At 34.9% G+C, this 25355-nt stretch overlaps 1 protein-coding gene across 1 annotated transcript in view; it reads left to right on the plus strand.

Annotated features, from left to right (window-relative positions):
- Positions 1–12737: 12737 nt before the first annotated feature.
- LOC110459370 (sonic hedgehog protein A-like) overlaps positions 12738–25355 on the plus strand; it is an 82273-nt gene continuing 69655 nt past the window's right edge. The window contains exon 1 of the mRNA XM_021511591.1: positions 12738–12785. The gene's annotated coding sequence lies outside the window, so the exon portion shown is untranslated. The remainder of the gene's footprint in view (positions 12786–25355) is intronic.

Raw genomic sequence — 25355 nt, forward strand, 5'->3', positions numbered from 1 at the left:
TTTAACAGGTATTATTTTGCCATTGCATAAATCAGTATATCAAGGACGAAAGGTGACAAAGTTACTTGAGTTAGTCTATTGAACCGTTCTGTTATACAATCCTGATTGACTTCACTGACAAGCATTCAATACTACTCCATACGTAACCGTACTACTCACATTGGCTGATCTCCGCCACAAACACAGGAATTATCTTCATGTTGAACTCGATACGATTTGAAAGCGGAAAATTCGGATTTATTTTACCAAATCAAAGCAAGAATTGTATTTGATTTGACGGGTGTCTCAAAACGTTAGTTGAGATCTGTAGATCGCCTGAATAGTTCTATCTTGTCACTAGTTCTGGTATTTAATTTGTGAAGATCACAAGCAAGCTGGGAGAATCGTTAGATCTGAAGTTGAATATCACAAGGCAATATCACAACAATCAATACACGATTCGGTATAATTTAATTAAGTTGTAAACGTCAGCAAAACAATACTAGCGTTATCTGTGAGTCTTCATAGATAAACGCCACAGGCAAGGACTTGATTTACGAGTAAATTACTTTACAAAGTTGAATTGCTGAAAATAGACTTGTCATCAGACCGTCGATAAAATGTGGATATCGCCAACACAAATCGGCTTTGACAGTAAGTCGAGATAGGATGTACTACAACTAACACCTCCCGGACAAACCAATCTAAGTGTACATTGAGACGTTTGTGTCCTCTGTCAAAATGTGCACATTATCAGATCTCTCGACAATACAAACTAGATGTTTGTGCTTCTTTTGAATGAAACCACTCACCTTTGAAATTCGAGACGGAAATAGCAGTACAGAGATAAGAAACGTTGATTTTATATATATCTTTTCAAATATCTACTTCTGATCATTTGTTTCAACTTGACAAAACGCAAATAATGAATTTACACCTGACAGTGTGGATGTTGTCACAGAAATAAGGGACAGGCTACATAAAGTGTAACGTTATTGTCTGTTACCTACCATCATCATATTACCTGTTTTATTTTTACAAATAATACGGTTAGCGTGCACAGAACTAATCAAACATTACCTAAATCCATTAAACGTTCTTCTTAGAGCCTTTAGAACAATCGTTAAAATCCCAAATATGTTCTTAATTTGTTTTTCATTTTAAATTTGTTAACGGTTAATCCCGTTTGGCTACTTTGCGTTGTAAATATACATTTGTTAGAGCGGTTTCCTTGTGTTGTGATTGGGGGAGTACACAATTACACCTTAATGTTATTTTGGTTTAAGGTGTATCACCATTTACCGGTTACCAGTATCAGTGTGTATGTTCCGGTGCATGTGTATGGGGACCTATAATGATGATTTTCCGGTATTCAAAGGGAGGAAAAGCTCTTAATTTAAAATGGTTCAATCTGCACCGTCACTGTTAAAAGTCAAAAGGGATTTACTCATTGCATTGAACAACCGTTTGGAGTACGACCATTACCAAAAAAGTAAGCTTCTCCAACAACAGCCAGTACTCTTAGCAACTAACAGTAAGTAGTTTACGGGCATTCCCTACTCATAAATCTGTATATGTTATTATTCAGTATGTAACTATTTCTTAAAGATACCACCCTTATATGTGGTTTGATTGTTTCTGAAGATAATTGTCATTGTTAAAGGCTGCTTACTGTTTACTTGTCTTCGCTGTAACTATAAGAATGTCCATCGCATTAACGATAAGTACTGAATTGTCCTACTCATGAAGAAATAAACCATATTAGTTATTACAAAGTCGAGAGACAAATATGATTTTATTAGTCAAGTTATGATCGGAAATGTAATGCTAAGAGTAAACGTTCGCGTCGACCCCAGGCTCGTTATCATTTTCAATACTGCATGTAATTGCAGTACATAACGGCTAGATAACGATATACATTTCATGTTTACCCGTTGTAAACTCTTCAATAATCGTGTAAGGCTTTGATGTCTGTAATCCGGACAAGAACCTACCGGAGACAGGCTAGGGAATTAGACCAGCCCAGAGTACCCGGATGAGGGATATTTTGTCCTCGGTCTGTCATAGGTGCTAGTTTCCTGTCACTCCGCGCTGCGTAATTGCCACAAAGCGGCCCACTTCCTGCTGTGCTGTGCGCGGTGTTAGAGGTACTTGATACGACAACTACCCACGCCGCTGTCTATCAGACAGTCAGACAGTGGTATCCCAATAGAAACCACAAACTCACATCTGCTGGTACTTACTTCATACATCTCCAATATAAATGCGTTCATGTTTAATCAGCTAGTGTCGAAAGGTCACGATTACCGATGGGTGTGAACATATTATCACCTAGATTGTTAGTGTTCGCGAAGGCCACCCGACTACATGGACTGTCCGACCCGGACAAAGTGACATTGTAAAAATATGTTAGTCTCCTCGATATGGACATTGAACGTTAACCCCTGATATCAGGATGTAACACATCCAACAAATGGTTAATTAAGTCATGTCATTCAATGTTGTTTATTAGGTTTTGCCATGTTGCCTGTTAAAGTCACTTGAATTCAAATTTTATTTTTCTGACCGTAGATTGAAGTTTTCCTTTTATTTTTAGATTAAGTTGCATATTGCACTTTTCTGTTATTTTTAATGGGTTGCTCCGATTGGTATGACATATATATTCTGGTTTCATTGGGTTTGGTAGTGTGTAACGGTATTTTTCTGTATACAATTTATTAGGTTGTGTAATGTTGAGTGGTGTTTTTTTTTAGTGGGTTACTAAGTATGGTACAATATATTTTTCTATTTTCTGATATATGAAATAGTTGGTCCTTTACTCTGTTATATACATATTCTATTACCGCTAGAGCAGGTGCTGCATTTTAATGACATGTACATTATGCTATTTAATCATTAACATCGGCTGAATGTATTTTTTATTATCTTATGTATTTACCTCTGTTAAATACCTAAAGATTCTTTCCTGCTTACTGGATATGCACATGCACCGGTGAACAACTTTGATGACCTCACTTTCCATCCGGGTACTCATTATGAACTGTGTATTGTATTTCTCTTGTTCACTATTTTACATTTTCATAAGATATAAAATTGGATACTAAAATAGAAATTAAAACCTCAACATATATGGTCCATGCAGTAATATAAGGTGAAACCGTCTGAAGATTCAATTGTCAAATAAACCTCTCTCTATGTCATCGTGTGCATAATTGTCAGGATGCAACAATAGTAAGACCTAAACACGTTCCTGTAAGCGATACGTCGAGATGAGAAACTGATACATTGCTAGATAATACGAAATGGAGTAATCTGCTCCTTTGAAGCCACCCCTACACTCTGACCAGAAGGGTATCTGAACCTGCTCTTTTCATAGACAGATTTTCTTTTTATCCCAAACATCGTCTGATAGGTAGATTGGCAGGTTGCGTACAGGCTGTCAACCTCCCGGCCGATCTGTATCCCTTAAATGGTCTGTTTACATACGGACGTGTGTGGAGTCGACCTGTGTCCGCCGCGACACAGCAAGGTGATGGCGGTCTATAGTGACAGAACTGCCCGGTCAAAGGTCATTGTGTCGTAATTATGACGTGAACAGTGACAGACAGTTTGATACCCGTGTCGGACAAAAACAGGAAGCAACGCAGGGATATACCCGTGTGTCGGCTATACACAAGACGCTGTCATCTTCCGGTAAGTGTGTATGTCAAACATGCCTAATAGTGCATTTACATATACACAATTTGTTAAAGCAAACATTCTGTATTTCGTTTTATCTCTTAATAGGTATCAACATTTCAAACGACGAATGTATAGCAAAGTAAACCGAACCTCGGGGATATTAAGGTTTTTTTAAAACTGAAATGTTATAGGATACATATATAATGCAAAACCATAGCAACAATAGAGTTTACAAAATAAGCTTCATAGGATATAACAATTAAGTTGTGAAATACAAACCATGAATCATACCAACGTTGTGTTTTACACAAGCAAGTGGCATGTGATTCCATTCTCAAAGTAGATCTGGTTACAGGTTTATGTGCACACCCCTTCCATGGCCCAATTACAGAAGAATAGACAAATTATTCGCGTACTGTTATGTTTTCAAATTTCAAATAGTTAATTGAATTTGATATCAATGTCTGCTAAGGAAAACATCCAAGCGTTTGAAATATCATAGGCTAAAGGATATTTATGTTTGTGAGCCCTATCACGTGTGACAGGGCGCTCCCCCTACCTATTGTATATGTTATGCTGCAGTTAACGCCGGGTTGAAGTGATCTTGAGATCTGGACACATGCATGCTGACCTCTAGTCTACCATGCTATTATTAACTACCGGTTGTGTACGGATATATATTAGCCTGCTTTTATTGTTATATCTCAATCTTTGTTAAGCTGCTGGGGTCATGTCCATATTTACAGTGTGGCCCTTAACTTAGTTACTTCTCAACATGTACCACATACTACATTAATATTCTAGCAGCTCTTTTATAAAGAAAATATCCAATTTCTACATAGGTGTCACAAGACTATTTTTTTCTGAAGCGCCTATCCCTTTTGTGTTTTATTTTGTTTTGGATGTTTTCACAGAGAATGTTGCTGTCTTTGGGTTTCAATTTTGGATATCTTCTTAATGCTGGTTCTGTTATCTTATTATCTCCGAGTTCCAACTTTGTTGTAAAGGTGTTTTTTTCTTATTTGAATAAACTGCCATGTTTCTATAGTAAACGAGTTATAATTAAGACCACAATTATACAGAATTACAGTCCGGGAAACAAATACTCAGGAATGGATTAACCAGTGTAAAGCTAAGGAAGTATTGTGTCCCTTCATATTACACTACAGTTTCTAAACGACACTGTTACCTTACAAGTATAATTTTCAACTCCAGTCAAAGTAGATATCATTGTAAAACGAACATTGAAAAGCAAGAAAAAAGAAGAATATTTTGATAGCGGAATAAATAGTTTTGAAAATGTTTGCATTAAAAAAAGGACAAATCAAGAAAGAAGGGTCATAATTGTAAGGGAACATCTGAATAAAATTGAAAGCCAAACACGTATCCAATTAACGCCAAAGAACCTAATGAAGCATCATGAGTATAGCTGTACTTCCATTGGTACAGGTTAATGTGATGACAGTATCAAATCAGTGTGACGTAAGTAGGTTATCTTTGATTGGTACGTACCCCGCCCGTGATAGCGATGCTCATCTACCCGAAGATATAACCGTTACAAAAGGTCACCGCAAATCAGCTGATTCATCTAATAGTTATTTTCATTGATAAGAAAACATTCACCTAGATAAACACGTCACTAAAATAGCGTACGAGTATGCAGGGTTATCTCCCCTCTTCAAAAGGTTATCGCCCTTGTCAGTAACAAAGGATACAAATAACATTATGTCATTTTAGTTGTAAAGTGTTTCTTGTTTGTTGAAATGATATTGCACTTTTGTGTTAATGCACTGTTGCCTAAACTTTAAGAAATCATCTTGGATGTTTTATTTTCTTCCTCTGGATTTTTTGGTTTCGTGAAACTCTATCATTAGACATGTTTTACAAGCAAACTTAACCATCTGTCAAGGCATCCTGCCCGACATGTTCGTGTCTCTAAGATTTCTACTTCACAGCAGTGAGATAAGTAATAAATAGTCCGATAATGCGTCAAAGACTGGTTATATTTTATAAAAAGTGATGATAATATGCTGCAGAACCCTGTACACTTTCCCCAAGACATTAACAAATAGACATATCGTCTGTATTTGATGGATACGTACAGTAGTATAGCATACACTTTGCATTCCTTGTCAGTTTATTAACATTAATTTTAATAAAAGTGTACTCGTTGATTCCAGTTTGATTCTGACCATGAATCGTTTATAAATATGTATTCAAGCCTATCAATGTGGTCAACAACCGATGAAATAAGACATTGCTGGTTCTATATATTCAGTCATACTTAAATTATTATCATTCTCATGGAAATACTTGTTTTCAACGAAGAAAAGCCCTAAAAGTCAAACGCTTAAATCAACCCTGTCTACGTTTTCTTTACAAGTTAAGGTATACCTTCAATTACAAAAGCAGTGAACCTGTTGGGGTCAAAGGTCGCAACCCGCTGACTGACAAATAAATACACATTCACTGTGCATGTTCGCATGGGATAGCTATGATTGCTACCCGATCTCGGTCTCGGAGCCTCTTCTTGCTTATTTCGGGTTTACTGTACCTCTGTAATTGTAGGCCTGCAAGCCTAACTAGGAATTCAGAAGGTATTTTCTTACTATAAAATAATCACTGTGTAATGTGATACGTACAAATTGTTATCCTCGGCTAGGATCTTTACAAAATCTTCAACATTTCACACTAGAGGTGACAAGTGTTTTGGGTTAATTCTATGTCCTCAATCCACCAGAATCAGTGTTATGATTTCTGTTCTTTATTCGTTTTCAACCTAGTGGAAAATCGACATGGGGATGTACCGACAGGTTAAATTTATCTTCTGGCTTGTTGAACTTTTGGGCAAAATGTTTCTTGCTGTTTGTTTGATCCTACTGGAAATGCCTTTTTTAAGTTGTATTTTTAGAAAAAATACTAACATTCACCCTAAACACACATACATAAAGATGTAGATTAAATATATATGCATACATTAATATAATTACTAAAACTGCATATGTATTGAATGCATTTCAAAATATAAAACAATTGTTATTCGGTCACCTAATATAGAAAATATACACACATTTCCGAACCTTTCCAATTAGCCTTTTTCTGATTGAAATATCATCATCTGATCTTAAACTATCGCTTATTTACATTTGATATATAATGTTACATTTAGATAAGACAATCATTACTTAGGATGAAGAATAAACTAGGGCAAAGTAATAACAAAAGAAAATGCACATGGACCTACAATGACAATTGAAAACGTGCTAGTGGAATAAGATCAGGTGTCCCTGTGTTGTAAGTGTATTCCGTCAGCAGTAGACAGCTATCATGGAAGTCATGATATTTGAAGCAAGCTCTAGAATATTCGGAATAAACATGGTAGGAAGAGGGAGAGAGAATCGGGGACGTTACAATCAAGGATAGCTAAGTAAACGATAGGAAAACAAAATAGTTCCGTTCATCACAAAGTTGTTTTGTAAATAAAGATCAAGTTAATCGAGGGAAGTATAAAAGTCTGTAGTGTCTTTAAATCAAGCTCGGAGGATATATATACTTCGCAGGTTTTTTGTTACCAGTACTGATAAACTAATAAAACAATTCAGCCTCGTCTGAAACAAAAACAGGCCGGTCAGAAGAGGGGCATAATTTGTTCCCATAGAAATAAATGCCTACAATGTGCAGTAAAAACTTGCCGCTAGGCTATACAGAAGTATTGTCAACCAGGAACACAAAAATTCCCAAAATGTCATCCTCGTCTTATTTCATCTTAGCATTTGTTGTGATTTTTCACAAAACATATTTTAAATAATCATATATTTATATCGCTGAACGTTCTTTCAGTTTGGTATTGGGTTTGGTAGTGAAATGCGTCCTAAAATCAAAAGTTTTGATAAAAGAAACTGTATTACTGTTTTGTTTGTATGATAGTATATTTTGTATTATGTTGTATTTATGACGCTGTAGATTTGAGTGTAAATATCTACGTACTGTTTTATTTTACCAAACTATATAATTCAACCTGATATTTACCTGAGTGTGGAGGATACACTTGGGTAGCTGTGGGAAATCCTTGTATAGGTTATTATGAGGTTGTCTGATAGTGTTGAGCTCTGGTCACCTGGTGTAATTTGCCTCGTCATGGATTGGTTTAGTAGGCAGGGAACAGATGAGTGAGTTTCGAGTTCCTCATTGGCGATAGCATCTCAAACATATACAATAAATTACAAAAACAAGGTTTTTATAACAGCATGCAAATGAGGTTTATTGTTCCGTGTTTTACGAGAGATCAAGATTAGCCTATGTTTCCAATACATCAAAGTGTCCGGGGCCAAAAGGAGAAATGGACCGATTTCCGACAAATGTTGTTTCCCTGTCTATAATGTTATAGTTGTGGGATATATGATACCCGTATAAATCATTTCAGGGATAGAAACTACCAAGTAACTGAGATAGATTTCAAAAACAGGACATCATAATTAAATTTACTTCAATTATATCTTTGTATGCTCCGCTAGTCCGCAACTATTTCAACAGTGGTTTCTTTGACATATTTATGAATGAAGTGACAGGTCTGGTATTAGGTATATAAAAACGAACGTCCTTTTCTGTCGTAAAATCTCCATAAAAGCTAATGTTATATGCAGTGTTCCACGTATTTTTAGTTCATAATAAGATTTTAGAATCTTTCCTTCCGAAGTACTTGTCCTCGTCATAATGACGAAGAGGATTATAAGATCGGTCAGAATCTTTGTGTTCATAGTGATACTTGATGTCATTTGTTTTGGCTTCCTTTCAGACTTATTTTGATAGTAGTTCCTGGTGATTTTCCTCTAGATTCGGCGTTCTGTCACGCCTGTTGTTGACCTAAGATGAGACGTTTTGGTACCCGACCTTTAGATTAGGCATTCTGTCACGCCTGTTGTTGACCTAAGATGAGACGTTTTGGTACCTTTCCTTTTGATTCGGCGTTCTGTCAGTCCTGTTGTTGACCTATGGTGAGACGTTTCGGTACCTTTCCTTTTGATTCGGCGTTCTGTCACGCCTGTTGTTGACCTAATATGAGACGTTTTGGTACCTTTTCTTTAGATTCGGCGTTCTGTCAGTCCTGTTGTTGACTTATGATGAGACGTTTTGGTATCTTTCCTTAAGATTCGGCGTTCTGTCAGTCCTATTGCTAACCTATACCAATACCCTGGTGATCGTCCATATGGTTTGGCGTTCTCTTAGTTTTGTTGTTGACCAGCGTTGACAACTATTTTTCTGGATATTTTCTTTTGTTTTTGGCGTCTTCTCTGTACTTGCTGTTGACTTGTCTAATCAACCCCTATGAAATAAATACAAAATCTATATTAAAAGGTATCAGCTTCAAACTTTCAGTGTTGTTCAAATTGTCAGAAATATTTGCAATATTAACATAAACATCATCATAACTTATCTCCATTGTATTGCCTTTAAGGTACATTGATAGTTATATATATTTTTTGTAAAATGAAAGCTATTCGTTTTCAATATTTTGACAAATATGTTTTGTGCTTTAATTTATCTTTTATGCGTACAAATCCAAATCATTTATGTAACACAGTTGTTAGATAACACTTCCAAGTAATTAATATAATGTTTTCAGTATTTCTTTGACTATAAAGGCGCATAAAATATTCACCGAGGTACTTTTTGCTAGCCTTCAATATAGTCATCCGTGATTGTAAAAACTCAAAATAAAAACAATTTTGTTGCAATTTTCTGTGGTTTGGTCAAGACTGCCAGACTTCATATTTTCCGATTGACACTGGTCCGTCCCCTGACGAAATGTTAATCATAGAAACACTACTTTGTTCCCGCAAATACAAATGTTCCGCTATATTTTACAACATTATATCACAAATGTTAAGGCTATGGTAGGTGTAGCAGTATACAGTAGAGGGTTGTGGCCATGGGTGATGCATTTTTATCTTTGAAGGGAATATTTACGTGTTTTTTTCTATATTTGCTGATTTTTTACCACTAAAAGGGAACGATGATTAAAAAAATGGAATGTTTCAACATGATTCTTCACAACAATCTCAAGACCTGATAAAAATGAAGTCATAACGAGAGTTATATTGTGACGTCACGATTAAGGCTTTTCTAGTTCTGTGTTTATATGTTGTCTACAACTTAGGAGGAAGGCAAAGAAATCCGTACTGGGACACAGATTCATAGAATCTATCTTAGTAATTGTGAATTCAATGCACTGCACCATCATGAATCGTTCGTAAAATATGTGACAAAACTGTTTATGACATCTTATTGTGATATGGTAACGCTGCATATAGTGATGACGTGTGATAGCGCGACTCTATCGTAGTGATATTTTAATAATTATGGTAATTGGGAGTTTTATTACCTAGGTAGATGAAGATAGGTTCATCTGTTTCCTAGCAAAAGCAACAGTTCCTTTTGAAGTGTGGGAAAAATAACATGCCAAAGTTGGAAATTAGATATCAATAACGACAATAAAATGTGTTCAACACGGATTTAATCATCTTTGGTAGAAAACCTTGACGGAGCAGTTCAGCAGGGGAGGCTGGTACAATGTCAGGGAAGGGACAGCTAACGGTCTTGAAATCAAAGTCGTGATAGGTTTCATAACATTTGTTTATGTTTCTGCTATTATTGAAATCAAGATAAGGACGAGGTGTCTATGTATTTTTAAATATCAATATTTGGGGGATAAATGCCAGTAATCTTTACGTTCTTACCATTTATTAAAAAAAAAACATCTACACTTTACCATTGGGTCATTTAAACGTGATATTTAAGCTCCATGCTAATTTTCCATCTCATTTCCTTATTTTAAATTTAATTTCGTTTAAACAAAAGAGAAAATGTTGTCTTGACGTGATCAACATTAATGTTGACATTCATTAAATGTTTGTAACAGTCTATTAGTTATTGCTGTCGAATGCAGAACTTACGGAATGTCTACTATTTCGAGATCAAAGTATAATACGCGTGATCAAGTGTTTCTATAAATAATACTGATTACCATATTTCTCATTAACCTCTTGCCCTTAATAATTAGTCTACGTTTAGTCAAGTACGGTTAATGACGTTTGTTTAAACTAAAACTTTGGTGCTCAAAAACTAATCCTGACATTTTGATATTTCGGATTTTTTATTTTTTATTTTAGAGCAATATCAGTGTGATCAATAACTTAAAACGGCTATGCGAAACTCCTAAATCTATTAATCAGATTTTTAGGTCGGAGACCATACATGTTTACATTGATTGTATTTATGAATGAACAGAGTACGATGTCGCTAAGGGACATCAAATATATGTTTAGTTTTTGATGATAACAATCTGATGTAGGATTAACAAGCCGAGGAATTGTTAGTGTGATCACCTTTTGTGAACCTCCCCAGTTACAACCCCTTACCCGACGTATTACGTTATTAGGTTTCAACCCCTCACTGACCTGTCCTTTATCTTATCTTTATCTCCGGGGCCTAATCTTATACGGTATTCCTTCTTTTACTGCACCTTCGCTAAACCATCTCTATTTATGGTCATACAGATATACATCTTGTAGGTTCTAAACCGCTTTGGACAGTAGTCATTATCTCATCTTCACCTCAAAGACAAGTCCCAAAGATAGTCTTAACATTTCTGCTTACTGATTTGGGTTGATACGATCATGGCCTCAACACCAGGTCGTTTGATCGTTGAAGATTCCCATCATTTCACATGATCCTCTATTTAATTATCCTGTGTTTAACAGGCTTGTAAACAATACACGGGACATGGATCTAATAGGGTCGAAACAAGGGTGTGAACCTTTCAAACGCTTCGGCGATTTATGGCCTTTAATATGATACCACAATGCTTCCTTGTTTTGGTTGTGCCGCTTATGTCAATGTCGATATTCTGATGCAGCTCATTATGTCATTGACAATATCGTATTTAGGCCTCAACAGTATCAATGCCCCCATAAGGCACACACATTTAACGTCTTCTATCTGTATATGACTTGTTTGAAACCATTTACATATGCTTTACAAGACAACATCTGTCAGATATGTGACACGCTATACCTGTGTGCAACTGAATCGCTGCTTTTTTATCAAAGCTGGGTTTATAACGTGATCTATTCTTATTTGTACGATTAACCGTTTGTCATTGCCCTTTGGTCGTTTTAAAGAAAAACAAACATTGTGCTAGTGATAGGTATAGAAATGATGCCCAAAATTTCTTATATTTCAATGTACTCTTATGACGTTTCCGTGTTAGTTTTTATGCGGACGTGTTCGACGTGTACTAGAGAAAATGATCACATCTTTGATGGTTACAGGGACACTTTTCGCATAGTTTATGAGCATGCAAAAACAGTGAACACTTTGGCCTCGTTAAAGTTGTGGAAGACCTTGATCTTTCGTCAGAAATCGGCCTTTTTGAACTCCCAATGCATCTCTAGAACAGTTTGTAAACATGTCCAAGTGGAAGTGGACCTGGAACGAATCCATCGTCCTCGTTCTCAGGTATCAGCCAAGCCGAGTATGTGAGCTACCCCTTCTAGAGGCATCCACCTTAGTTCATCTGTATCAACCATCTTCGTCCATTTTGTCACAGCAGGGCGTTTGGGTTTGCCTTGGGTGGTCTGATAATCATACCAAACGCGCTCGTGAGGTATACGTCCTCTGTGGCTCTCGTGACGACATGCCATCATTCCTATGAACTTATCAACACCTCTGTGTGTCACGACTGACACGGGATCTCCGCCCCTCTTGGATCATTCATGTAATTCCCCCTCTTTAAGAATAGGCTGCATGCATTTTCTCATTTACGAAATAGATTTACTTTATTTCATACTAACGTATCAAACCTAATCACACTATATGTACAAGTATTTGTAATGTCTCCTCCCATGCGTTCTCTATCCGAGGTCTCGACGGGTATTTGACCCACTCTTGACGCTTGTGTCATCCTTTGGTAGGGGGTATCCATCACGGACTTGAGTAGCTCTTACCGTGCACCTGCCCTGGTGATATACCATATCTATATAATAGCCACCCGATATCCGTATATTACTGCAGTACGTCTTAACTAACGACGATGGAAAGGTAGTATGCTGCACTGATGTAACGTAGTAAGTACTATAAGTAGAACTTGTTTAATATGGTTGACTTAAGCATTATATGCTTGAACTTGCACGGCAGAAAAATATAATTTCTCCAAAAATAGGTCCTTATTCCTTTTATGTTCAATAGTATATTTTAAATGTGTCTTGGTGGTACTATTAGTTGATGACAACATGAATTGGTTCAAATATGATTTAAGAGTAATGAGTGAAAAGATGTGTATTTATCCACCATGGGTGATTGAGAGATTCATTTCCCTGTTAATGTTACTACTATATATATAATGGCCCTGTTATATAATACGTTTAAGGACACAGTTGACCATGCTTCAGGTATGCCGGTGTGATGCAGCTGCACAAGTTCTCAGAGTTATTTAAAATATCTAGGAAAAAACAATCTTAAGCATCCATTATCTGTAGGGCTAACTGCCTTCAAATCGTATTTGTTTTACCATCATATAAACATATCACAGATATAATTCAACAAGATAATTTTTTTGAATGGTGGAAGAATCTCATTAAGAGGTAAGTGACATTAATAGGCGTTTCAGTAGAGCTATGTGTATTCAAGTTTGATTTGGTATTATTTAACAGTAACAGGAAACATTACAATACATTGTGCGGCAATGTTTATGTGTTACAATTATCATACCGTGTACTGAAGAGTTTATCAGTTTACAATTATAATACATTGTGTTGAATAGTTTAACTGTTACAATTATAATACATTGTGTTGAATAGTTTAACTGTTACAATTATAATACATTGTGTTAAATAGTTTAACTGTTACAATTATAATACATTGTATTGCATAGTTTAACTATTATAATTCCGATAATCTACTGAAAAATGTAACTATTACAATTAGTAGTATATTACACTGTATTGAATGGTTTGACTATTACAATTATAATACACTGTATTGATAAGATTAACCATGATTTTGAAAATCCATTATAACTTAAACCAAGCTCAAAAACACTCGACAACAAACAATTTTGAGATAATTTTTTTCCTAGTTTTATTGGATAATATCACACCAAAATAAGTCTCATTCCTGACTTAGTTCAGTTCCTACGTTGAAATTGGCCCTAGATAATTCAGAACGTGAGTAATAGTGGTGTAGTCTCCCCTATTATCACCAACATTGATGAGTAGGCTATTTATTTGTGTATTTCACACCTTGTCATCGGCACTGAAGGATTTTATAGTAGGCACCTGCCTCATCAAGGAGAAATCGTCCTAAGTTAACGACTGTACCAGGGGTATCTCATTGTAGGATCGCTAAAAGGCTGACAATTATTTTAAAGCTTGAACAATGATTCGAATTGTCATTATGTTAGCTGAGATTTCAGGTAGAATAAGCTTGTCACTCGAATTGCTTATCTGTGATCTTACTGTCACTGTGAACAGTTTATTCGGTGAATGAACATTGAAAAATATACATGCTTGCATATGGACTATTTGATTTGGAAGATAGGTCATTACTTGAATGCAAATCTTTTACTTCAAAAACAAATCACATGGTAAGTGTTTTCCAGTTAGTATACTAACAATGTAAAATATTTTACATTTTCGATGCATGCTAACTTAAAACTTTAGTGTTGCTACTTTGAAAAGTATTTTCAGTTCTTTGGCTGATATGCCTCCTAAACCGTTAGAAACATTTTTTTCAATATGTTTTAGAAATCACGTGATCGAACAGAAAAACGCTATGACGTCACCAAATATGGATTAATTCTTTGGTCCCTGATTTCGTCTCGGAGGTTTAGTAGGGTAGACGAACTTTTTTTCTCTCATTGTTTTGTCGTTTTCGATTTTTGAGTTTCGATTTTATCATGTTTATATTTATGTTTTAACTTGTCTAGTTTCTTTTCAATAGAAAGTATAGTTACTTTTTAAATGCGTTTGAATTTAGTGATTATATAAGGATGGTTTTAGCCGTAAATTAAAGCAGAATGTAGATTATTCAGTACTAGATATACAACAGTGATGATGTAAAAACCATATCATATTTATTAGAGCGTGTAATATTTCATTGAAACCTAATACAATGTCATAGCAAAATGTGTTCACCAGACAATAATTGGGCGTTTTTACGTATCAGTTATATTAAAAAACCTCCTCACTAAAACCGTTAGAAGTTTTTGTCACGTTATGTATATTACTGTATGTATTTCATCCTTCAGAAGATAACACCTATACGTCCTATTTATGTAGTACTGTGTGCTGTGGTGAAATTCGGTGAATATAATACATTTGTACACCCATAAGTTGTTTAATATTGCATATCATTTTGTAAAAAAAAAACCTTTATAATTCGCTTCTCAGAATTCTTGAAAAGATGTAATGGAAGAAATTTGTCTTTCAAAAATCCGATTTCATTTGTGTGACTTGGGATATTAAATTATGTTCCATCAAAAGTACTTTGTAACTGAGTGTTATCAATAAGATTCGTGTATTTATAATAGGGTTGTTCAGAAAATTAACATCTCAGTGGGAATTTTACTGCTGCTAATTGCATATCAAAAGAGTTATGTGTGTAACTGTAACTTCCATATGTTATATTAAGTGTAACATTATACATGTTATATTTGTATTAATATACATTTCATGCGCTGTACCGTGTGTATAGGAAACCTTCTACACAATATGCCTGTATAAATACACATTGCACACGTTACATTGTGTGTAAACCTTCTAAACGTTAGGTTGTGTGTTAACCTTATTATTAATAAACTGTGTGTAAAGAAACCTCCTACACGATATATTGTGTGTGAAGGAACATTTTTCACATTATATTGTGTGTAAATGATCCTTCTATACGTTATATTGTGTGTAAATGAACCTTCTTCTCGTCATGTTGTGTGTAAATGACCTTCTTCATTTTGTATTGTGTATAAAGGAACCTTGCATACGTTATATTGTGTGTAACGGTACCTTTTCCATACTATATTGTGTGTGAATGAACCTTCCATACGTTATATTGTGTGTGAAGGAACCTTCCATACGTTATATTGTGTGTGAATGAACCTTCCATACATTATATTGTGTCTGAAGGAACCTTCCATACGTTATCTTGTGTGTGAAGGAATCTCCCATGCATTATATTGTGTGTGAAGGAATCTCCCATACGTTATATTGTGTGTGAAGGAACCTTCCATACGTTATATTGTGTGTAAAGGAGAGAGAACTAATATAGACTATGCCTGTTGTTCAATCCTTTTTCTAAATGAAATAAAATTTGTTGAAATTGAAATATTGTGTGTGTAGGAACCTTCCATACGGTATATTGTGTGTAAAGGAACCTTCCATACGTTATATTGTGTGTAAAGGAACCTTCCATACGTTATATTGTGTGTAATGGTATCTTCTCCATATTATAGTGTGTGTAAAGGGACCTTCATTTATTACATTTATTAAAACCCACATATAAGGACACTAACATGGTTCCTGGCATACTGACCCGATGACTAATCCCGGTCCTTATGTAGATACTAGTGGGTATCAGGATAGGTAAACCCCCTCTGGCTGAACGTTGTTTCCTTACAACAACAATCGAGTGTCATATCGCATACAGTGTTCAACTAGAATGACATTATAATTATTTATTAACTTTTGCGAAAATTATCTCGACATGAAATCAGAATCATCTTATTTTTTCATAAAACTAATTTGCAGTGAACAACATGTATTACACCATTAAGCTGAAGGTCGACCACATAGTGTGTTATGTTTGATTGACAATGGTACGTAAGATATCAGCGGAGATCGTTATCGCCCGACTTTACCTTTTAATTATGTATGTATCGCAATACGGTTGTATTTCTAGACCACCCATTCATTGACTGTTATCAATTCTCTACCAATCCTGCCTGTGATTGTTATCGAGGCTTTCAATTCAAAAGGAATGTCGCAATAACACAGAGAATTTTTGTTTTTTATATTCTTTATTAGTTGTTATCAATGACAGTATTTTCGAGTAATTTGGCAGCTAATGACTAGTTAAAAAAAATATTTTGGACAAAACCGTTTATTTTCGAAAACAGATCTTTTATTACGATGATAGGACTTTGCGATAAATATTTGAGTTATTGTTACCTACAAATATATCTTATTATATGATTTGGTGCAAAGAACTTATAATGATTAGATAATGAGTGCCCCAGATCTAGGAATTGGCACCGCATTGCATATTTAGCGTGATATGTTTATTTAATTCAAAGTTGATCTGGTACACTGTACCACTTCCAAGTTTAAAACACGATTCATTACCAGAAATCACACCTGTCATTGTGTTGACAGAAACAGGTGTTTCTCGGTTTTGTCACACAAGAGCAATGTGCATGTTATGTTCTATATCTTTTAATCTAGAGGAGGCATTGTATTGAATTTTATATATTGAAATGTGTCGTTGATTTGGATGACTCCTCAGTCCGATTTTCCCAAGTCGGATAACAAGCCCATGTTGTTTTCTACAAACCTATCGAGTTGCTTAATTCTATATCCATGTGCTATAGGGATTTAAAGATGCCCGTCAGAAGGGCTACGTACCTTACACATTTTCCCTATTGAAATTTACAGCTTATTCACATAGGGGCTGTTCAGATCGGATGATAAGGTTGTTCAAGCATTGTTTTCAGTTGTAAGATCTCATGTGAGTATTCTCTTTCATGTTATCTCCCCTGGTATCTTAAATGCACCCATGCGCAGGTCAGGTGACTCGAGTGTCAGAATTCGAGAACAGTTGAGAAACAACACAGTGACAACCATCTGGTGTTTTAAAATCATGAACATGTTTGGGACTTGATTAGTTTGTAATATTATATTTCCATTTCTTTTTTGAGATGAACTTGGAATGACATAAATATATAGGGTACAACCGAGGTTTTGAGTTCAATGCGGGTTCAATTTTTGTTTATTTTCTTGGTAACCATACCATGTTTATTCTGCAGTGTAAGAAAGTGAAAAGAAATTTGTAAGAAAGTTAAAAATAACATTTTTGTGGTTCTCACTTGTCGGTTTTACGATCAGATAAAGCGAGGGATTGCAAAATAGTGGTTAGACTCATATGTAAACGGTTTAGACTTTTATTGCCAGTGAAATCGACATTTAAAATCGCAGATATTATCTCTTCAGTGGTAATTGCGTCGCGTTCTTGTGGACATAAAACCTGACTCCTGCTTCACTCGGGAACGCTACATAGGAAACTGAAAGTGAAATGTGATGTAAAATGTTAATATCAAGCAATAAAAACACAGGACAATACAATTTTTGGTGGACATTTATACATTCATCATTAAAATTGGAATTCTGCTGTTTAATTATCATCTTGGTGAAAATAACCTTCAATTTTCATTTTCGGATGATAATGAAAATTTGTTAAATAAATTAGTATTCAGTAAAATCAAAGTATTTCTTAAGGAAGTATGAATTGTTAATCGACATTAATATTATAATGATTGATACAGAGACGTGTACTCGATATTCCTTATGTTTTAGAGGATATGTACTCGGTATTATTATCGTATTTTTATCATTAGTTTGGGAGATATGTGCTCAGTATTTTCATCGTATTCTTAGCAAAAATTGTGAATATGGATATATTCACTGTATATTTTTATGATGAATGGGGAGATATGTGTTATGTTTCATTTATGGTTTTTATGATATATGTACTCAGTATCATTTATGATGTATTAGGGGTTGTGTACTCGATATCGTTTATAGCGCATTAGAAGATATATTTTGGTATTTTTCATGTTGTATTAGAAGAAAATATACTAGGTATTCGATGGTGTATTAGAAGCAATGTACTCGGTATTTGATGGTGTATTAGCGGATATGAACTTTGTATGATTTATGGTGAATTATTACCCTTTCACATGTTTCCGGGGTCATTTAATGTGTATTACGGGATATGAAACTGGCATGATTTTTGGAGATATATAGTCGGTATTATTTATGGTGTATTAGGTAATTTGCATTCGCATTGTTTATAATGTATTAGAAGATATATTTTTAGTGTCATGCATGGTGTATAAGGGGATTAGTACTCGCTATTGTTCATGATGTATCAGGAAATATGTATTCGGCAACATTTTCGGTGTAATAGAACATATGTACTCAGCGACTTTTGTACAATTTCGTGCGTGGTGGAAACTTCATATCAGAAATACCTCTTGCTCTTTGCATCATGTATCTTCTGACGTAATCAAGGTTTTCATGCATTAAATTTGATGAGTGTATTACATTAGGTCAGTGGAAAATCAAATCTCATTACTGTATTTTCGTGATTGGTGAACTTCTTTGTAAATCACAAAAATATCGTCCTTATCAAATTGATTGCTGGTACAATTAACTTTTAGTGTATTTCTTTCTGACCAACTGTACGCGAGGTATATTTCTATAGCTAAGATATGGTAGATAAGAAAGGATGTTGTATTTCACTTATGCATGAAACAATGAAATATTCACTGTAGTTTTGTGTTAAATGATAGACCTCAGACGAAGACGTGCTTTTTTATCTATGTTGTTTGATTTGGCATGAGTTTTGGTTCTACACGTATGTAATTTTCATACATGAATGGAAATTTAAAGACTTGGTGGGGAGGAAACCTACGCATGATCGGGAAATAGTGCTGTACTCAGTTCAGTCCGTCCATTCCTGCGTGTGACACATTGCTTAAACAACACAAAAGATTACAGTAGCTAATTTATTTCATATCTTTGCTATCCTGCTGCTGTTTATTTACGGTGAAATTGAAAACGCAAACTTCAACGTTCTTCTCTTCAATGTATAAATAAATACATACAAATCGGCCGACGGGATACATTTAACAATAGCTGCTTAACACGGCAATTTAATCTTGGCTATACGCTTGTGTGACAACGAATGACTCTTCACCGTCACACCTCCCAGGAACAGCAAAGCAATCTGGGTCGAAATTTCTGACTTTTCAAATTAAATTACTGGAATGAAATAAAACTCGTACTAAATCTCTGACTGTGGGGATTTTTTATGTTAACATTTATTAACGTTTAGACGAGTGACACCTGTAGCGGATTCTAGCAGGATAAACCTTGGCAGGCTATAGTGGCCTTCTTCACACTCATTGTACGTGGTAGTTTTAAGATGTATTAATGAGACCGGTGGATGTACTGAGACATGGTTGTCCATACATCGCTGGCAGTGATAACTGTACTGTGGTCGGATACCCCATGTTTGCCTTTTCATAACATAACCAAAAATGTATTTCAATTAATGAGTGGATGTATCAAACGTAATAAATGGCTTATCAAGATAAACGTCATATTAGAGTTTTTAACCTGATCATAGGATTGTCAAAATGTGATATTATAAAAGCTGACGTTATTTAGCATGGGTTTTGTAGCATAAAAAGCTGGACTATCCTACATAGCACCATTGCACTGGTTCGATTAGTTGTTTTTGTGTTTAAAAGGCAGTTAATGTTAAGTTTGGAAGATATAGAAATTTGGAACTGACTGTAGAAGTAGCATGAACAAAAACCGCAAAATACTTGATAAACCTTCTTTTTGCATTAAATATTAGTTCACTTTTTTGCGAAGAGTTATTAGAGCTGAATTAAAGTGCTGAAATGTATTGATCGACATGGTCTGTAATGATTAAGATGTTTGAGCTAATCTGTCAAACTGCCATTAATGTTGGATTTCATTGTTATCTGACTCAAAATTCTTTAACTTCTCCATAGTTTATTTTCCTTTTCCCATCAGAAACATAATACATCCTCCTCCTTAACAAATTTCCATGTCAAGATTCATTTTTATCTCCAGATCAAGATATAAGTATCGGTAAACTCCAAATCCTTGATGGGTTTATCATCTTGATTTTATTACGTAACTGATATTTTCTTGCGTAGATCTTCAATCTAAGGTACGTAAGCATAGCCTTTCAGGAGTTTCAACTCTGTGGACTTTTGTATAGATTCTGTTATCTTTAAGTCGTTTTGTCAATGTCTACTTGGGTGTAAACACATCTCTGGAACTTTCGGTTTCGTCTCTAGGTGTTCACATGTGTTATATTACTTGTATTTGTTTGTATCCTCGGTGTTTTATAATGTCTTTCCGTATCGACTATTATGTACGACTTTATCATCCTTTACTGATGTTCAAATAGTTTCTTTCTTTTTGATTACTATGATAAATATCCTCATTACTTTGTAAGTATAACTTTATTTAATACGTCGTTAGTGTATGCTCAATCAAGACAAATATCACCTTTTATTAGAACAAAGACGCTAGAAACTAACTTCAAATGATAGTATCTTTAATTATGACGTGGTACCCGCTATCTTAAAATGAAATAACGTCATGTCACACATGTTGCATCAGACGAAACTAATATAGCAGCCTTTTGGTGAAAGTAAACAACCATGTTGACTCTCTCCAGATGAGCCTCATCACCATATTGGTATGCAGATGAAAACACAAAGAATGTCTATACAACGATGATAAGGTCTACCCCATATCCCCATCAAAGGGTTGCTTCCTGTCCGTTTGAGGAAAGTAGTCCAATAAAGCCAGATTTAGTTTCATTTACGTCTTAAAACGATTCTCAGAACGGCGGTTTTGCGACGATAGGACAGTTAAAGGTGATACGTAAATGTAGGGTGCATCACCTTGTTTGTGCATGACACGGTTTCTATGCTTAAATAAGTTCCCTCATTTTCTGTATTCTGTGTTACTAACAAGCTGTTATGAGGCAGACTAATCGAAAGGTAAGGACAAATAATGCTAATTTGTTGAGTTCGACGGTAAAAAAAATCAACAGTCTGCAGAGAATATTTTTGTTTTCATTTGAAGCTGAATTTACTAAAGAGTTTATCAGACTGGTAACAAAAGTCTTTATAAAATAAATATATATATATTGATTAAGTCGATCGTATATATCGTCATGAACTTTAAATCAAGGACAATACAGTGTCTGCTACTTCAGTCGCTTTCCTCGATATTTACTTACAACATGACCAACTTATTGATAAACTGAACGATCAGCAGAATCATTTCGGTTTCCGATCATGAACTATCCATTTCTTGGTAGTAACATCTTCCTTAACTTACATTGATTATGTGTCGCTGTTCATTCCGTATGTATAACCTTGATAAGAATACTAAGCTTTTCGTGATACAGGTAAACTGCTGGCGTACAAACTTACTACACGGGGTTTCCAAAAGTATATTCTAGGTATATATGGCAGGCGTCGTCGATAAAACAGAAGTGTATCCTTGTTAATATTTCCTTTTTACTATTTTGCCCTAGATTTATCGAATTACGTTTTTGGTGACACTTTCGTATCCTTTTTTTATTTTATTTTCTCTTACATTTCTATCTAACATCACGATTAAAGAGAGGTCGGTTCGACATTTTCCTTATTATATAGATGTTTTCTTTGAAGAATCTCTCTATTCACCTCTTTCGTTTACCCACTAATATAGTTTGTAAAGACGTATTGTTTTGATGGGCTGTTAATTAAGACTCTACAAAATACAAATACACGGTACTACCCAAGGACAACATTTAGTGTATATCTTTCAGAGTTAAAAAGAAAAGATACAAATCATAATCTACAACCGTCAGTTTGAAATCCACTCTGTGTAATGTAGTTGGTAGGATACCTCTTTTAGAATATATTTGGGTTTTTTAACATGACAGTTACATAATAAAACATCTTGTGAATATAGATAAAGGCGACTTTAACAATTCTTATAATCACCAATTTGTACCATTAGTAAATCCAATAACGATACACGGTCATGTAAAGCACGATCAGAAAGACTGTGTTAGACAATGGCAACACACAAGGACAAAACCACAACCCAATGTCGAGCAGAAAACAAAACAAAAACGCATAATGAAACCCACGGAAAAAAATGAGACGAAACCATGTACTCCGAAAAGAGTAAGCGATTTATTCACCGCATGTGGTACCCGTCTCAAATCCTTGAAAGTATGCATGTCACTTTGATATATATTCACATATCTCTTATTTGGAATTCGGTTCATGATGACGACCGTAAAAGTTCTGCATATTCGATTCAACCATATTCCATATTCATCTAAATAACCAAGGTGATCATTTATTGAAATAGCTAAATACTTGGTTAAAACCTGTCCTGTAAGTCTGTACGTTGTCTGTCACTTCACCGCCACAACAGCCGAGTGTTCTACAAGGCTTTCTATTGTAAAAACATTCCTTTTATCACCTTGATTTATATACCGTTATCAATTGGTAAATCTCTATATTGATTTACGATAAAGATATCCCCTTTACTTACTGTGACACATCAAATATTTGTTTCTTTCATGCACACCACAAAAGCTGGATAACACACCTCAAATGCCCTCTTGTCAAATTGTCGTATTATACGCTACACGAACTTGGTTACTGTTCACAATAATGTTATTTTCCGATTTACCGATCCACTGCAAAAGCGGTAGAGTTAAATGATAATTAGGGGAACTTATTTTGTCCTGTGAAGCTTTAAGCAAGATAATTGATTTTTTCAGAGGGCAAGTCTTTTGTTGTGAAGATGTGAATGGCCAGGTTGTGAAAAGTGTGGTAGCCCTGTCTGGTTGTACGGACTGACATTACTCGCCTCATTGTAACACAGGTGTGTTGACCCGCAGTAGATCGTCACCGCACTCACCGTATAGGCACCGCTTAACTAGTTACACTGACTATATGACTTTGCTGGCATTAATTCTTGGCCATCGACCTTCTTTGTTGGAAGGGCTTTCGGAAAAATGACGATGACACACTCTAAACAGTATTATATACTTTAGTGTCATCCGTAAACTACATGAAATAAGTGTTGATTGGAATTGCTGGTAAAATTATCTTTCCTTCATTACTGTTCTTATTGTTTAAATATCATGCGTATAAGTTAAATATTAATATTTATTGAATCATCTGTTAGAAAAAAGTATGCAGTAATTGTACAATCAACAAAGAAAGGAAAATGCAACCTTTTAATATTTTCGTAATAATAAATTAGTATTGAACATGAATGAACATGTCTTTGATCTTTAAAGTATTTCTTGCACATTTAACCTATTATCACGAATAAATCACTCGGACAGCACGCTAGTGACTGATGTTTCAACATGATATATTTCATATACAAGGGTTTTTCGCAAAGTTACTGTCATACAAAACCTGTATATCAATATTTTTTAAATGTTCAAAGGACATTTATGTCATGTCAGCTAGGATGACAACAACGTCTTATCGATTGGTGTTTGGTATAGAGTGAGTAAATGGGTAATTTAGTTAACGTGTTTGGTAGCAATTTTCTTTCATATTTGGGGGGCTAGCGTCAAATGATTAAAAATGACAAATTGATAGCTATATACGGAGAGGAATTTTACAGCCTCAAATTTATTTTATACAAATAGTATTCATGATGCACCTCTTTTGAAGATGACTCTTTGATTTTATTTCATTCCAGTAAAATATTTACTCTCTCATATTCCCTTTTAAATGCATATGCCTACCTGTGCAAACATCATAGACTTTATGGATATTCAGATATCGGATTGCAAAGTAAGTCAGAGTTATTCCTCTTTGTAGCATCTCCGCATCTGTTCACTGGACCGGTTCGTTAACGTACAACAACTTACTTCAGATAAGTTCCTTTTTGTATGAATACAGCAATCCAGTAGAATCTTTTTAAATATTTATTACGTTAATTTCATTCTGTATCATTTAAATGTCATTCAGGGTAAAGAAACAAAGTTTATTCATTAGGTTGATAATATAGAACTCTGAGGTTTTTGTGTTTTTTGGTTTCATGCCATGGACGTATTGAAATAGATATAGATTCAGAAAAGGAAGAATAAGCATTGATGATGACATGAATAAACGTGTATAAATTCCGGTTAAACTGTACCTTATTCCATTTTGGAGGGATGGGGGACAGCTTAGAGTTCATGTAGTTATATTTACATCTTTACAAACATACTTACATAAAAACATACATACAAATGAGCAGACACACGCCATATGTGGATCAGCACACTACCGTTCGTGTCAATCCATGCTCGTTTCCATTATATTATCTTTGGTAAGGCTAAGGCTGAAGTTGTTTCTTATTACTCTACTCCCTACTTATTAGTACAATTCAATAGAGTACAATACAAAACTTTAAATTACGAATAATGAACAGTTTCCAGAAATCAAGTGAGAACATTTTGTTATGCTTGTTTTTTAATTTCTTATATACATACTTGGTATAATAGCTCTGAATTTGTCCGGATCATATATCAATGTAAATAATGACATTTCAAAATAAAATAATCTGTTTACAATTTTGTTATTGCTGCATCATTCAATAGTTACCAAATGCGCCGACTTTCTGATTTTGCCGATATGTTTGCAAATAATTCGTATATGAAATTTCAACAAATTATAAAGTAGTCCAAAATTGCACATACATAAATGATACAGTGACCCACCGGAAGATTCAGTTTTCCCAGTAGGCACTGATTGTGAATTCAATGTATGTCACCATGGAATCATGGAAAATAAAATGAATTAA

The sequence above is a fragment of the Mizuhopecten yessoensis genome, unplaced genomic scaffold (genome assembly GCF_002113885.1).
Source record: "Mizuhopecten yessoensis strain PY_sf001 unplaced genomic scaffold, ASM211388v2 scaffold10045, whole genome shotgun sequence".
Taxonomy (NCBI): domain Eukaryota; kingdom Metazoa; phylum Mollusca; class Bivalvia; order Pectinida; family Pectinidae; genus Mizuhopecten; species Mizuhopecten yessoensis.